Here is a 17,679-nt window from a genome sequence, read left to right on the forward strand (position 1 = left end):
GCTTACTGAGCCTTAATCAGAGAAGACTTACTGAACGTTTCCTTCGGATTATCCAAATCACCAAAGTCAGTTTCAGATATTCTGCTATCTGTCTGTGGTGCTCATTTGACCTTGAACAATGGAACTTGTTTAGCCATTGCTCGGGTCACTACACAAGAAGGAAAAATTCCTGGAACCTTTTCCTGCAACTGCTGTGTCTCTTTGACTTCACTTGGTTTTCCTTGATTACTGGAGAAACTACTACCTTCGCTCTGGCCAAATCATTCCCCAGGGGTAGGTCAACTCCATCTTCAGGCAAACTATAGACAATTCCTACAGTTACCTTTCCAGACATTAGGTCATACTCCAGGTGCACCCGATACAAAGGGACTCCCCGCCGATACCATTCACTAAAACCTTGGCAATCAGTGCGCTCTCTGGTGGAAAAGTTATGCCTTTCCCCAGGGTTTGGGTGGCTCTTGTATCCCTAAGTGTTACTATCTGTTTACTTGCCTCACTTGAGGGATAAGGAGTTACTTTTCCTTTTGACAAGAATTCCATACCTCTCACCTGCACTCACAGTGCTTTTTGTACTTGGCCTTACAGCTGCAGTCAGAGCTACAGCCTGATCTATTGTACTCTCAGTCTATTTCTCTGTATTGGCCTTGTGTACCCCAGTAAGTCCCATGGGATCAACTTCCAGCATTTTGCACAAAGGTATCCTCCCATGTGGCAATGGAAACACTTAGGCTTTCGGAACTTACTTCTACCCTCAGCATCTTCCTTTCTGGCCTGAGGAGGAGATCCTGGGGTGTTCCCAGCTGTCCCTTCTTGTCCCCAGCTACTTGCCTTCCTTTCACCCTCTCACCCTCTATCCTTCTCGGGTTTGTGGGGGTGACAGAAAAAGGGTTTGGGTTTGTAAACAAGCTTGTAATCATTAGTGATCTCAACTGTCTGTCCAGCTGTTGAACATACGAGCATACGAATTAGGAGCAGGAGTAGGCCTCTCAACCCCTCGAGCCTGCTCCGTCATTCAATAAGTTCATGGCTGAACTGATTACTCCACATTTCCACCTACCCCGATAACCTTCCACCCCCTTGCTTGTCAAGAATCTATCTACCTCTGCCTTAAAAATATTCAAAGACTCTGCTTCCACCGCCTTTTGAGGAAGAGAATTCCAAAGACTTACAACCCTCTGAGAGAAAAGATTTCTCCTCATCTCTGTCTTAAATGGGCGACCCCTTATTTTTAAACAGTGACCTCTAGTTTGAGATTTCCACATCCACCCTGTCAAGACCCCTCAGGATCTTATATGTTTCAATCAAGTCGCCTCTTACTCTTCTAAATTCCAGCAGATACAAGCCTAGTCTGTCCAATCTTTCCTCGTAAGACAGGCCACCCATTCCAGGTATTAGTCTAGTAAACCTTCTCTGTACTGCTTCCAACGCATTTACATCCTTCCTTAAATAAGGAGAACAGTACTGTACACAGTACTCCAGATGTGGTCTCACCAATGCCCTGTATAGCTGAAGCATAACCTCCCTACTTTTGTATTCAATTCCCCTCGCGATAAACGATAACATTCTATTAGCTTTCCTAATTACGTGCTGTACCTGCATACTAACCTTTTATGATTCATGCACTAGGACACCTAGATCCCTCTGCATCTCAGAGCTCTGCAATCTCTCACCATTTAGATAATATGCTTCTTTTTTATTCTTCCTGCCAAAGTGGACAATTTCACACTTTCCCATATTATACTCCATTTTCCAGGTCTTTGCCTATTCACTTAACCTATCCATATCCCTTTGTAGCCTCCTTATGTCCTCTTCGCAAGATACTTTCCTACCTATCTTTGTGTCATCAGCAAATTTAGCAACCATACCTTCGGTCCCATCATCTAACCAATTTATATAAATTGTAAAAAGTTAAGGCCCCCAGCACAGATCCCTGTGACACACCACTCGTTCCATCTTGCCAACCAGAAAATGACCCATTTATGCCTACTCTCTGTTTCCTGTTTGCTAACCCATCTTCTATCCATGCCAATGTGTTTCCCCCTACACCATGAGCTTTTATTTACTGCAATAACCTTTGATGTGGCACCTTATCAAATGCCTTCTGGAAATCTATGTACAATACATCCACCGGTACCCTTTATCCACAGCACATGTAACTCCCTCAAAGAACTCCATGATTTCCCTTTCACAAAACTTTCTGGTTCTCCACATGGGTTCTTACGAATGGAAGGAGTGAATTTTTAAATTCTTCCAGAAGAATTATTTCCCTAAGGTTCTGATACGTGGCCTCTACCTTTAGCACCCACAGCCAACCATCAAAGTTAATTTGCTTTTCCCTCTCAAATACTATATAGGTTTGCCCAGGCCTTTTCCAGAGGCTCCAAAATTTCTGCCTGTAAGCTACAGGGACTAACTCATAAGCAGCGAGACTAACCTTTTGTGCCATCTCGTAATCTGCAGAAGCTTCCTCAGAAAGCATGGCATAAACTTCATAAGCTGTACCCATCAACCTGCTTTGCCTAAGCAGTGTCCAACTTTCCTTCAGCCACTTCATCTGTCTAACTATCTTTTCAAAAGAAATGAAAAATTCCTCTCTGTCTCTTTCCTCAAACTTTGGTAGGGCTTGCACAAATTTAAACAGCTCTCCACTGGGTCCTGGGCTGGAGTCAGGTCTTTCCTCACCAGAACTTTCACTGGAGTCAAGGCCACCCTTTTGCTGTTTTAGTTCTAATTTTTTTAATTCAAATACCCTTTCTTGCTCCCTTTCTTTTTCTCTTTCTCTCTTTTTCTCTCTCCTTTTAAAATTGTAGTTTAAGTTTTTTTTTCATTTCTTTTTGCTGTTCAAGTTCAATTTTTTCACTTCCAATTCTCTTTCCTGTTCAAGCTGTTTCATCTGTAACTGAATTCTAGCTAATTCAACTGAATAATCATCCGGATTACCTTTTCCTTCTTCCAATTTCAAATGCTGTTCTACTACCTCAATTATGCCTGCTTTCTTAGTTTCTGGTTTTAACTCTAACTCCAACTTTGCTGCCATTTCCTTTAGCCTAGCCTTGTTTAAGTTTTTCAAATCACTCAGGGATAAGTCCTCCCTCTCCAGAAAGATCGTAGCAACTGACAAATGCATTCCGGTAGTGTAAACTTTACTCTAATGCACAAGAAACCTGGTGTTTTCCTTTTCCCCTTTTCAGTTATTGTTACCCCACTTACAATTGCACCTCGTCGGCTTTGGGTTATACCGCACAGAGCCCCCAATTATATGTTACAACCGAGGTTGAAGGAATGAATTGTCTTTCTCTAGTTCCACTTCTGCACAGGTCACAACAAATATTTAAATATTTACCCAGTTACCAATATGGCAAATTATATACTCGATTTTTATTTCAGAATGAAATCCACCAACTGGGTTTCTTTAATAAAAAACAAAATTAGCAATTTATTATATAACAAGATGTATTCAATAAAGATGCAAAGCATTAACACACAGATTGAAACATGAAAGTTCCCTTCTAACTTAGCCCAACACACACACACACACACATACATCGATTAAAGAAAAATTAAAGAGGTTTTCTCTGCAGAGATCGCTATACAAAAGAAAAGACAAAAAGAACTTTGGCCAAATACTTGTTAATTCTTGAAGGAAAAGGTTAAGATATGCAATGATATCAGTTGTCCATTTTCTGGCATCCCAAGTACACGTGGACAGCTGTCACTGGGATCTTTTTTGGAGCAGCTCTCTTCAGACGATGTCGAGGATTAGTCTGGCAGGCTTTCCAGGAGAAATGCAACATCAGGGGTTTCAGCTATTACACATTGGATTTTCAGGGTTTCTCAGAGAGTTGGAAAAAGGATGAGCTAGTTGCTTCTCTCAGCAGGCTGCAAACCCAACTGACTCAAAAGCATATCCAAACCAAAACCAACTCTCAACCACCATAAATCTTGACAAGTCAATTCTTTGTAAACAATTTCCATAGTCAGAAGACATCTGTTGTTTACTTAGCTGAAAACATGTGACTTCCAGTAAGTGTTTTTAAACAAAGTCCCAAAGTGCTTCCAGTGGCCTTTTAATAAAAACAAAGTCCAGCATCTGTGGAATCACTTCAGGCCTTCAAAGGAATCCATTTCCACAATTTTAAAACATGGGTCCTCACAAAAATATTTTAAAAAGAAAGTACTTTCTTAACATTATGGTTACATAGTGGTACTGTTACTGGACTAATATTCCAGATTAATGATCCAGAGACATAGGCCGGAATTTTCCGGCCCCCAAAAAGCTGGGTGGTGGCAGGGGGGGTGCATAAAATTGAGTGGGATGCGCGGGGGGCTGTTCCGACTTCCTCCCGCCCCTGCTGCAATTTTACATGGAGGGGCGGCAGCAAGAAACAGCTCACTCACCCCAGGCCAATCAAGGCCTTTAAGTGGCCAATTAGATGGCACTTAAGTGCCTCCTTCCCAGTGCCACGGGTATTTTACCCTCGGCAGCCTGATGGCAAAGGTCTCAAGAACCTCGCCTGGTAAAATCAGATGGCCTTCCTGATCAAGCACCCTGTGCCCCACGGAGGGTTGCCCCCGACGTCCCAACCGCTCCCAATGCACAACACAACCCCCCCCAATCGACCCTCCTTGCCTCGCCGGGGCCCGGCCGATTGTCCCGGGTGAGGCCCTAAAAATTTACCTCCTTTCCCAGGTCGTCCTTCCTCTTCCTCTGAAACTGGGTGTAGTCCCAGCAGTGGCCACTGCTCCCGGTTGCACTGCTAGGACTAAGAGCTGCCGGCCCACTGATTGGCTGGATGCTCCATTAGGCGGGACTCCCTGTCTCAAGGAGGTGGAAGCCTCGCCCAAAACCACTTAAGGGCCTGGGGAGCGCAAAATCCCAGCATGGCTCCCCAGGCCCAGCGGAGGTGAGCTCACCACCGATTTTTCGGCCGGGGCTTCCCGCCTAGTGTAAAATTCCAGCCATGAGTTCAAATCCCACCATGGCAGCGGGGGGAATTTGAATTTAATTAATTAATACATCTGGAATAAAATACTGGTCCCATTAATAATAATCATGAAACTACTGGATTGTCGTAAAAATCCTTCTGGTTCACTAATGTCCTTCGGGGAGGAAATCTGCCATTCTTACCCAGTCTGGCCTACATGTGACTCCAGACCCACAGAAATGTGGTTGACTCTTAACTGCCCTCTGGAATGGCCTAGCAAGTCACTCAGTTCAAGTGAATTAGGGATGGACAATAAACGTTGGCTTTAACGAATAAAAAAAACTAGGGCAGATCACCAAAAGCATGGTCAAAGACATTGGTTTTAAGGAGTGTCTGAAAGGAGGAAAGAGAGGTTGTGAGGTGGAGAGGTTTAGGGAAGGAATTCCAGAATTTGTGGCTGAGGCAACTGAAAGCACGGCCACCAATTGTGGAACAATTAAAATTGGGGATGCTGAAGAGACTAGAATTAAATGAATGAAGATATCTTGGAGGGTTGTGAGACTGGAAGAGATTACAGATATAGGGAGGCCGAGGCCATGGAGAGAATTGAAATTTGGGATGAGAATTTTAAAATCGAGGCATTGTTAGACCAGGAACCAGTGTAGGTCAGTGAACACGGGGGTGATAGGTGAATGGGACTTGGTACAAGTAAGAACACACCCAGCAGAGTTTTGGATGACTTCAAGTTTCCGGATGTGAATGTGGGAGGCCAGCCAGAGATGTGTTGAAATAGTCAAATCTAGAGGAAGCAAAGGCATCAATGAGGGTTTCAACAGCAGATGAGCTGAGGCAGAGATGAAAGTAGGTGGTCTTAGTGATGCGCTGATATGTGTATGGAAGCTGATCTCAGGGTCAAATTTGACACCAAGGTTGTGAAGAGTCTGGTTTATTCTCAGTTGCCAGGGATGGAGTTGGTAGCTCAGGAATAGAGTTTGATGTTGGGACTGAAGACAATGGCTTCAGTTTTCTCAAAATATAATTGTAGGACGTTTCTGCTCATCCGATACTGGATGTGGAATAAACAGTCTAATAATTTAACAATAGTGGAGGAGTCAAGAGAGGTGATGGTGAGGTAGAGCTGGGTGTTGTCAGTGTACCACGCTGTGCTTTCAGATGATGCTGCCAAAGGGAAACTTGTACATGAGAACTAGGAGGAGACCAAGGATAGATCCTTGGGGGACATCTGAGGTAATGGTGTGGGAACAGAAAGCAAAACCATTGCAAGTGATACTTTGGCTATGATTATATAGATAAGAGTGGAACCATGTGAGAGCAGTGCCACCCAGCTGGACGACAGTGGAGAGATGTTGAAGGAGGATGGTGTGGTCAACCGTGTTATAGGCTGCAGACAGGACGAGAAGAAGGAGGATGGATAGTTTACCTTTGTCACAGTCCATGAGCTCCTCACACTTATTGTTGGAGATTAAGGTGGAGAATGTGAATTGTTTATGAATTGTATTTAATCATATGCAGGTGGTGGGCAGAGATTCACTGTTGCCCCTTTAAAAAGAAACTGTGGTTGTCAGGTGAGGAGGTGCATGTTTGTAATGCGTATCTCTGTAAATAAAAGCTTATAAAAGTGTTTAAAGATTGGCTCTAGTTCTATCCTTCACCACCTGGATTTCTGGAGTTGAACGGCGGAGACTGGGGATAAGGGCTTAAGAAGATAGTTTGCAATAGAGAACAGAAGCCAGGGTTATCTTTGCATTCCATAATGATCCTGGAACAGTGAGCAGTTTTATGACAGCAGGACCCAGTTGTGGCTTATTTGATCCAGCCAGATCTAGCAGTGAATGGCTAAACCAGTGGGCTCGATACCCTGTCAAGTCTGCGTCCTTTGGAATTAAGGGAGTAAAAATGAGGTCTGTGCCTGGGGAACGGCCAAGGCCAGTGTAAATTATTGTTTTATTGGGGACGAGGGCATCAAAGGTGGAAGTGAGGATACAAATGAGCAAATCAGTAAGCTGCAAAAATGTTGTGGCGAGCAGCAGGCCAAAGGCTAGACAGTTGGAATTTTGAAAGTGCAATTGTAAGTGAATTGGGGTTGGGTTTTTTTTCCAGGTGTGGATAGAGAAGGAGGTAGGGTTGTGGTCTTGGAAAGGGGATCTGGATGCAAGGAAGTTATCAGAGTTGGCTTTATCTGTGATTGATACAATGGGAGTAGCAAGATCACATGAGATGACAAGGTCAAAGAGGTGATCATGTTTACATGGAGGGAGGGATTAAGGGAGAATAGGAGGACAGTGAACTCAGAGGAGAGAGAGCATGATGAGTTGAGATGAAGGTTGAAATCACAGAGAATGAAAAGTCATTGGGTGCAGAGGCTGAGGGAGGAAAGCAGTAAAGATACCCCGATGAGAACATTTTTCTCGTACTTAGGTGGGTAGGAGAAATGAGGATTTTGAATGAGAGGTGAGTGTGGTGGGACAAGGTGAGATGCTCAAAGGAGGAGAAAGTGCCTGAGCCGTGGGTCAGGCTAAGCCATGATTTAGTTTTTTAGTTTTTTTAGTTTTAGAGATACAGCACTGAAACAGGCCCTTCGGCCCACCGAGTCTGTGCCGACCATCAACCACCCATTTATACTAATCCTACACTAATTCCATATTCCTACCACATCCCCACCTGTCCCCCTATATTTCCCTACCACCTACCTATACTAGGGGCAATTTATAATGGCCAATTTACCTATCAACCTGCAAGTCTTTGGCATGTGGGAGGAAACCGGAGCACCCGGAGGAAACCCACGCAGACACAGGGAGAACTTGTAAACTCCACACAGGCAGTACCCAGAATTGAACCCGGGTCACTGGAGCTGTGAGGCTGCAGTGCTAACCACTGCGCCACTGTGCCGCCCATTTAGTGATGAGCACCACACCACCACGGTCTTGATGGGGAAAGTGGAAGGTATAACTGGGTGGGGAGGCTTCAGAATGTCAATGCAATCATCCATAATACGTTCACGGAAGGCAAGGGCCTTGTCTGCAAATGAATGGACATTTTGGAGGGTGATGCATAGAGTGGCGGTGAGAACTGATCTGCTGTCAGAGTTCACAGGGTAAGAGGGGTGAGTTGGACAGGAAGGAGATGTGCAAAATTAGCCCCTCAACAGGCGTACCTGGTGAGAAGTTCAGCGAGAGAGTAGGTTGGGGCAATTGGGGTTGCTGCTCGTAATGAGCCAATGTGAAGTGCCTCGAGTAGCCCTGCAGAAGATGCGAAGAGAAGTTTCAGGCTTATCTATCAGGGGGTCAAGCCTGGGACAGCGGCAGGAGAGCAGGAAGGTCGAGAAGTACTGAAGGGTTGGGATAGGTAATTTTGACGGCGTAGTACCTGAGAGGGGAGAAGTGAAAGGACGGATGAGGATAGAAGACAAGGGTATAGGAGGGGTAAAGAGAAAAGTAAAAATGAGAGAAAAATATGGAATTAGTAATGATGGGCTTGGGTCTGGGTGGCAGCCAAAATGAGCATGCGAATAGACACTGTGAAAGCTCAAGTTTCATAGGCCTGGTTACATAAAAATTAGGATGCATAAAAACCTGATAGTAAGTGGGAAATAAGAAACAGATAGGAGATAATAGGAGGGAGTTCAGAAACATTAACTTTATTTCTCTCTCCACAGATGCTGCCTGACATGCTGAGTATGTCCAGTATTTTCTGTTTTCATTAGGGAGAAATTGTTTCCTCTGGCAAATGGGTTGGTAACCAGAAGTCATAGATTTAAAATAATTGGCAAAAGAACTAGAGTAAAAATGAGGAGAAATTTACTCTGCTGAAAGTTGTTAAGATCTGGAAAGCACAACTTGAAATGGTGGTGGAATAAAATACTGTAAGAATTTTTTAGGGGCCATTGGACATGTACTTGAAGAGGACTAATTTGCAGCCCTATGAGGAAAAAGCTGGGTGTGGGACTAAATTAGAAAGCTCTTTCAAAGTGACAGCACAGGCATGAATGGCCAAATGGTCTCCTTTGCTGTAAGAATCTATGTAGGGTGGGAAGAGTTTTAACATGAAGGAGCATGTGGGTGGTTAAAACCAGACAAAATGACAGCATTTTGGAATCCGGCTCCAACCTGCTGACTTCTGCGTTTAACTACAGCACATTAGGCGGGAGAGAGAGGGGGGTTGCCTATTAGCATATGCTAATCACTCAGTTGGAGCGATATTCCCACAGATTTTTCAGTTTAATGTTTTGCTGAACTTCTTGAACCTTGCCAGTGAAAACAAGATGGGAACAAAGCAGCATTCGAGGGGTTCAATCAATCTTAGAGAAATATAGTGCTACATACTCAGTACTGCCAGCTGCTTTCTTTACCAACTTGTGGGAAAGGGTGTTCACAGTACGTCTGTTGAGAGTTTACACTCTACACTTTGGAGGTTTGATCTATCCGATCAATATTAAGACTGCTTATACGTCCTTAGATTGGACTTCTGGTGAGAATGAAAACCAGCAACAGCAACAACAACTTATATAGCACCTTTAACATAATAAAACGCCCCAAGGTGCTTCACAGGAGCATATAGAACAAAATATGACATCAAATCACAAAAGGAGACACTAGGTCAGATGACCAAAACCTTGATCAAAGAGGTAGGTTTTAAGGAGTGCCTTAAAAGAGGAAAATGAGGTAGAGAGACAGATCACTTTCGGGAGGGTATTCCAGAGTTTAAGGCCTAGGCAACTGAAGGCGCAGCCACCAATGGTGGAGTGATTAATATCGGGAATGCACAAGAGGCCAGAATTAGAGGAGCACAAATATCTGGGATGGTTGTGGGGCTGGAGGAGATTCAAGAAATAGGAAGGGGAAAGGCCATGGAGGGATTTGAAAAAGGATGAGAGTTTTAAAATCAGGACATTGCTTGACCGGGAGCCAATGTAGGTCAGCAAGCACAGGGGTGATAGGGGAATAGGACTTGGTGCAAGGGGAAGTGGTGGTGTAGTTGTAATGTTACTAGACTAATAATCCAGAGACCCAGGCGAACACTCTGGGGATATGGGTTCAAATCCCACCACAGCGATGGTGAAAGTGAATTCAATTAATAAATCTGGAATTAAATGCTAGTCTAATGGTGACCATAAAACCATTGTCAATTGTTGTAAAAACCTTCTGGTTCACGAATGCCCTTTAGGGAAGTAAATCTGCTGTCCTTACCTGGTCTGGCCTACATGTAACTCCAGACCCACAGCAATGTGGTTGACTCTTAAATGCCCTCTGAAATGGTCTAGCAAGCCACTCAGTTGTATCAAACCACTATGAAGTCTAAGCAAAAGAATGAAACCGGACAGACCACCCGGCATCGAATTGGGCACTGGAAATGACAACAGCAAACCCAGCCCTGTCAACCTTGCAAAGTCCTCCTTACTAATGTTTGGAGGCTTGTGCTAAAATTTGGAGAGCTGTCCCACAAACTAGTCAAGCAACAGCCTAACATAGTCATACTCACAGAATCATATCTTACAATGTCCCAGACACCACCATCACTAATCACCATCCCTAGGTATGCCCTGTCCCACCTGCAGGACAGACCCAGAAGAGCTGGCAGTACAATGGTATACAGTCGGGAGGGAGTTGCCCTGGGAGTCCTCAACATTGACTCCAGACCCCATGAAGTCTCATAGCATCAGGCCAAACATGGGCAAGGAAACCTTCTGCTGATTACCACCTACTGCCCACCACCCTCCCCCCACCCCCACCATGGCTGATGAATATGTGCTTCTCTATGTTGGACACCAATTTGAAGAATCACTGAGGGTAGCATAAGCACAGAATGTACTCTGGGTGGGGGACTTCAATGTCCATCTGGTGATGGCTCGGTAGCACCACTACTGACCGAGCTGGCTGAGTCCTGAAGGACATAGCTGTTAGACTGGGTCGGCGACAGGTGGTGAGGAAACCAACAAGAGGGGAAAATCTACTTGACCTTGATCTCACCAATCTACATGTCATAGATGCATCTGTCCATGACAGTACTGGTAGGAGTGACCATCTAACAGTCCTTGTGGAGACTAAGTCCCGTCTTCTCATTGAGGATACCCACCATCATGTTGTGTGGCTCTACCACTGTACTAAATGGGATAGATTTCAAACAGATCTAGCAACTCAAAACTGGGCATCCATGAGGCGCTGTGGGACATCAGCTGCAGCAGAACTTAAACCACATGGCCCGGCATATCCTCCACTCTACCATTACCAGCAAGCCGTGGGACCAACTCTGGTTCAATGAAGAGTACAGGAGGGCATGCCAGGAGCAGCACCAGGCACACCTAAAAATAATGCAGAAAGTTAACATGCAGGTACAGCAAGCAATTAGGAAGGCAAATGGCATGTTGGCTTTATTGTAAGGGGATTGGAGTACAGGAATAAGGATGTATTGCTACAATTGTACAAGGATTTGGTGAAATCACATCTGGAATACTGTGTATAGTTTTGGTCTCCACATTTAAGAAAGATATACTTGCATTGGAGGCGGTACAGCAAATGTTCACTAGATTGGTCCCTGGGATAAGGGGGTTGACCTATGATGAGAGGCTAAGTAAATTGGGCCTGTACTCTCTAGAGTTTAGACAAATGAGAGGTGATCTCATTGACACATATAAGATTCTAAAGGGGGTTGAGCGGGTAAATACTGAAAGATTATTTCAACTGGTTGGGGAATCTAAAACACTGGGGCACAGTCTCGGGATAAGGGGCCAATCGTTTAGGACTGAGATGAGGAGAAATTACTTCACTCAAAGGGTTGTGAATCTTTGTAATTCTCTACCCCAGAGGATTGTGGATGCTCCATCACTAAATACATTTAAGGCTGGGATAGACAGATTTTTGGTCTGTCAGGAAATCAAGGGATATGATGAGCAGGCGGGAAAGTGGAGTTGAATCCTAAGATCTGCCATGATTGTTTTGAATCGCGGAGCAGGCTTGATGGCCCATATGGTCTGCTGCTGCTCCTATTTCTTGTGTTCTTGTGAGGTGTCAGCCTGGTGAAGCTACAACACAGGACTGCTTGCATGCCAAACAGCGGAAGCAGCATGTGATAGCACCAAGCGATCCCACAACCAAGAGATCAGATCTAAGCTCTGCAATCCTGCTACATCCAGTCGTGAATGGTGGTGGACAATTGAACAACTAACAGGAGGAGGAGGCTCCACAAATATCCCCATCCTCAATGATGGGGGAGCCCAGCACATCAATACAAAAGGCAAGGCTGAAGCATTTGCATCCATTTTCAGCCAGAAGTGCCAAGTGCGTGATCCGTCTCAGCCTCCTCCTGAGGTCCCCACCATCACAGATGTCAGTCTTCAGACAATCCAATTCACTCCACGTGATATCAAGAAAACGCTGAAGACACTGGATACTGCAAAGGCTATGGACCCTGACAATATTTCAGCAATTGTACTGAAGACTTGTGCTCCAGAACTGGCCGTGACCCTAGCCAAACTGTTCCAGAACTGGCCATGTCCCTAGACAGACTGTTCCAGTTCAGCTACAACACTGGCATCTACCCAGCAATGTGGAAAATTGCCCAGCTATGTCTTGTCCACAAAAAGCAGGTCAACCCGGCCAATTACCGCCCTATCAGTCTACTCTTGATCATCAGCTCAGTGATGGAAGGAGTCATCGACAGTGCTATCAAGCAGCACTTGCTCAGCAATAACCTACTCACTGACGCTCAGTTTGGGTTCTGCCAGGGCCACTCAGCTTCTGACCTCATTACAGCCTTGGTCCAAACATGGACAAAAGAGCTGAACTCCAGAGGTGAGGTGAGAATAACTACCTTGACATCAAGGCAGCATTTGACTGCGTATGGCATCAAGGAGCCCTAGCAAACCTGGAGTCAATGGGAATCGGGGGAAAACTCTCCACCGGTTGGAGTCATACCTAGCAGAAAGGAAAATGGTTGTGGTTGTTGGAGGTCAATCAGCTCAGTCCCAGGCTATCACTGCAGGAGTTCCTCAGGGTAGTGTCCTCGGCCCAACCATCTTTAGCTGCTTCATCAATGACCTTCCCTCCGTCAAAAGATCAGAAGTGGGGATGTTCGCTGATGATTGCACAATGTTCAGCACCATTCGTGACTCCTCAGATACTGAAGCAGCCCATGTCCAGATGCAGAAAGACCTGGACGACATTCAGGTTTGGGCTGATAAGTGGCAAGTAACATGCATGCCACACAAGTGCCAGGCAATGACCATCTCAAACAAGAGAGAATCTAACCATCTCCCCTTTATGTCAATGATTGCTGAATCCTCCACTATCAACATCCTGGGGGTTACCATTGAGCAAAAACTTAACTGGACCAGCCGCATAAATACTGTGGCTACAAGAGCAGGTCAGAGGCTGGGAATTCTGGAGCAAGTAACTCACCACCTGACTCCCCAATGCCTATCCACCATCTGCAGGGCACAAGTCAGGCGTGTGATGGAATACTCTCCACTTGCCTGGATGGGTGTAGCTGCAACACCACTCAAAAAGCTCGACAACATACAAGACAAAGCAGCCTGCTTGATTGGCACCACATCTACAACCTTCAACATTCACTCCCTTCAGCACTGACGCACAGTGGCAGCAGTGTGTACCATTTGCAAGATGCACTGCAGCAACTCACCAAGGCTCCTTCATCAGCACTTTCCAAACCCGTGACCTATACCACCTAAAAGGGCAAGGGCAACAGATGCAATACCACCTCCTGCAGGTTCCCCTCCAAGCCATACACCATCCTGACTTGGTACAATTTTGCCATTCCTTCACTGTCACCGGGTCAAAACCCTGGAACTCCCTTCCTAACAGCATTGTTGGGATACACCCCAAGTACTGGGAATACCAAGGACTGCAGCAAGAAGGCAACTCACCGCCACCTTCTCAAGGGCTATTAGGGATGGGCAATAAATGCTGGCCGAGCCAGCAAAGCCCACATCCCATGAATGAATAAAATCAAATGATAGGGGAATGGGACTTGGTGCGAGTTAAGGCACAGCCAGCAGTGTGTGTTGGAATAGTCAAGTCTAGAGGTAACAAAGGCATGAATGAAGGTTTCAGCAGCAGATGAGATGAATCAGGAGTGGTCGGCGTGGTTACGGTGATGGAAATAGGCGATCTTAATGATGATGAGAATATGAAGTCAGACACTCATCTCGGGGTCATATGTGATGTCATAAGAATTTTGATTTTTTTTTAAAAAACTAAGAGGTCTGTGTGACTTTAAGACTGAGCAAAAGGACTTTCTGTGAACAGTGACTGCAGAGACTTGTTGTGGTATTTGAAGTGCAGGCTGCAAGGCAATTTGTATCCAAGCAACCAGTAGGTTTTATGACTATCTTATGACTATGTTATTGCTGAAAAGCTAGTTTCAGTTACTGCTGGAGACTAGCCAGGAATACAGTCCAGAAAACTCTTTCTCTTGACAAATAGTTCCTGTATCAGATGCAAATCTAATGTATAGGAGCTAAAACCCTTGTTGCTGTTTATGCCTGAAGAGAGGAAAAGACCCAGGAAAAGAGGAGTTGCTACATCCTGTGGAGAAACACTGCTTTGCTGAGAGGAAGCCTGCATTATTGAAGGTAGAAAAATTCCTATTGTCTCCAGTCTCTCAAAAATCTCTGCCTCAAGAGTGATTTCTGTTTTTGCATTGTTGAAGATCCTGAAATCTCAAGAAAGTTTCTACTATTAGACTGCTACCTTGAAATTTAAGTAGACCTGTTGCTACAACCTTTGCTGAAAGATCTGTGTGATGCCTGCTGCAGACAAATTGCCTTGAATGCCTACCCATCACAGACTGTTTATCAAGCTCGCCTGGAGAGGCTTCGAGTGGCATCTGACTATTTGACTCTGGGACACCTCACCGAACTGGAACTATCCTACCGGAAGTTACAACCCAGTTATTTTATTATTCCTCAGAAACTGTTGTAAAATCAATATACCCGTTTCCTCTGATTAACTATTGGTTTTTGAATGTAAATGTGTGCATGAGGGTTAGGAAGATTAAGGAATTATAAAATCTTTTCATTCTTATAGATTTATCTCATTATCGTTTAAAACATGGTTTATTAATAAATAGTTAATTTTGTTGTTGTTTGAAGAAATCTGGTTTGGTGTGTTTTATTCTGGGGATAAATAAAGTGTCTAATTTGCGGTAGGTGGGAAACTTTACTAATATGCCGTGACCTGTGGAGTAGTGGGACTGAAATAACAGTGCATTACTCCCATCTTGGTCGTAACAGTGACATCAAGGTTGCGAACAGACAGGCTTAATCTTAGACTGTTGTCATGGAAAGGGATGGCAAGGGAACGGAGTTTGGAGTGGAGTCTGAAAATAATGGCTTCCCAATATTTAATCGGAGAAAATTTCTGCTCATCCAGCACGGGATGTTGGATTAGCAATCTGATAATTTAGCAACACTGGAGGAGTCGAGAGAGGTGGTGGTGAGGTGGAGCTGAGCGTTTTCAACAAACCTGTGAAAACTAATGCTGTCCTTTTGTCAGCAAGTGGATGAAAAATAGGAGGGGGCCAAGAATAGATCATTGGGGGACACCAGAGGTAATGGTGTGGGAGAAGGAAGAGAAGTCATTGCAAGTGATTCTCTGGTTATGACTAGATAGTTAAGAAAGGAACCAGGTGAGAGAAGTCCCAGCCAGCTGGACCACAGTGGAGAGGCATTGGAGGAGAATGGTGTGGTCAACCATGTCAGTAGCTACAGGCAGGTCAAGCAGGGCGAGGAGGGATAGTTTACTTTCGTCACAATCATTTGTAACTTTGATAAGAGCTGTTTCGATACTGTGGCAGCGGTGGAAACCTGATTGGAGGGATTCAAACATGGAGTTATGGGAAAGATGGGAATGGATTTGGGAAGCGACACCATGTTCAAGGACTTTGGAGAGGAAAAGGAGGTTGGAGATGGGACGGTAGTTTGCAAGGATGGTGGGGTCAAGGGTTGTTTTTTTGAGAAGAGGGGTAATGACAGCAGATTTAAAGGAGAGAAGGCAACACCTGAAGAGAGAGAACTGTGTAAAATATCGGTTAACATGGAGTCCGGGGAAGGATGTTAGGTGGTCAGCAGCTTAGTGAGAATAGGATCGAGAGAGCAGGAGGTGGGTCTCATGGATAAGATGAGCTTGGAGAAGGCATAAGGGGAGTTAGGAGAGAAATTAGAGGATACAAGTTCAAAGCTAGGGCAGGGGGAGCTTTCTAGGATGTTTGGTCAGGTGGGCTAGTGGAAGGGAGGGATGTGGCAGGGGCAACTGATTGGATGGTGACAAAGAAGTCCATGAGCTCCTCACATTTATTGTTGGAGATAAGGGAGGAGGGGACAGGGGAGAGATTTTTAAGAAGAGGGCCGGGTGTTATCTTTGCACTCCAGGATGATCCTTGAATAATGAGCAGTTTCAGGAGACGACAGCAGGACCTGATAGTGTTTTAAGTGGCTCAGCCAGATCTGGCAACAGAACAAGCAGCAACCTGCTGGTGAGAAATAGCAGAGAAGGGAGAAGCACTGAGGTTTGGACCTGCAGGAGGACCGAGGCACAGAGCGCCGATCCTCTTTAGAAGATTCAGAGGAGGAGGAGAAAGGTAATGAGGGTAATGCACCACCAGCTGTGCACATTGCTACCTGGGATGCCTTGATTATTGCGAGGTTCACTTAGGTTCCACGTGTGAGCTGATCTCACAACCTGCAAACAACCAACCACACCTTTCACATCCCCCCATTGGCTTCCCATTCATCACCAAACAATTTAAAAAAACACTTGCCAGCCAGAAAACAGGAATATGCAAGATGGGAAAATTGCTTCAAAATAATATTTATGTGCTTTGAGAAAAGAACAGATACTTAATAACATAATAATGTCTAAGACAGCCATGTGCATACCCTTGTGCAACTATAAATCTATAATCTTCCTTTTCCTACTGCTCCTATCTGCAACCCCTTGGCTTCAGCAAAGGTGATAGAGTCAATACGGCACAAAAGGAGGCCATTCGGCCCATCAAGTCCATGCCGGCTCACTGCAGAGCAATCCAGTCAGCCCCATTACCCTGCTTCATCCCCATAGCCCTACAAACTTGTTTCCCTCAAATACCCATCCAACGCCCTTTTGAAATCATTTATCGTCTCCGCTTCCACCAGCATTGTAGGTAATGAGTTCCAAGTCATTACCACTCGCTGCATAAAAACGTTCTTCCTCACATTCCCCCGCATCTCATGCCCAACACTTTAAATCTGTGTCCCCCAGTCCTTGTGCCATCAGCTAAAGGGAACAACTTTTCTTTGTCTACCTTATCTAAACCTGTCATAATCTTGTACACCTCCATCAGAACTCCCCTCAACCTCCTTTGTTCTAAGGAGAACAACCTCAGATTCTCCAACCCAGCCTTGTAGCTAAATTCCCTCATCCCTGGAACCATTCTGGTAAATCTCCTCTGCACCCTCTTGAGCACCTTCACATCCTTCCTAAAGTGTAGTGACCAGAACTGGATGTAATACTCTCTCATTGTGGCCTACCCAGAGCTTTATCAAGGTTCAGCATAACGTCCCTGCTTTATTACTCAATACCTCTATTTATGAAGCCAAGGTCCCATATACTTTGCTAACTACTCTCAATTTGTCCTGCCACCTTAAAAGATACATGCACATGAATCCCCAGATCCCTCTGTCCTTGCACATTCTTTAGAACCGTGCCAGTATAAATTGCCTCTCCCTATCCCTTCTGCCAAA

The sequence above is a fragment of the Heterodontus francisci genome, chromosome 27, assembly GCF_036365525.1.
Source record: "Heterodontus francisci isolate sHetFra1 chromosome 27, sHetFra1.hap1, whole genome shotgun sequence".
Taxonomy (NCBI): domain Eukaryota; kingdom Metazoa; phylum Chordata; class Chondrichthyes; order Heterodontiformes; family Heterodontidae; genus Heterodontus; species Heterodontus francisci.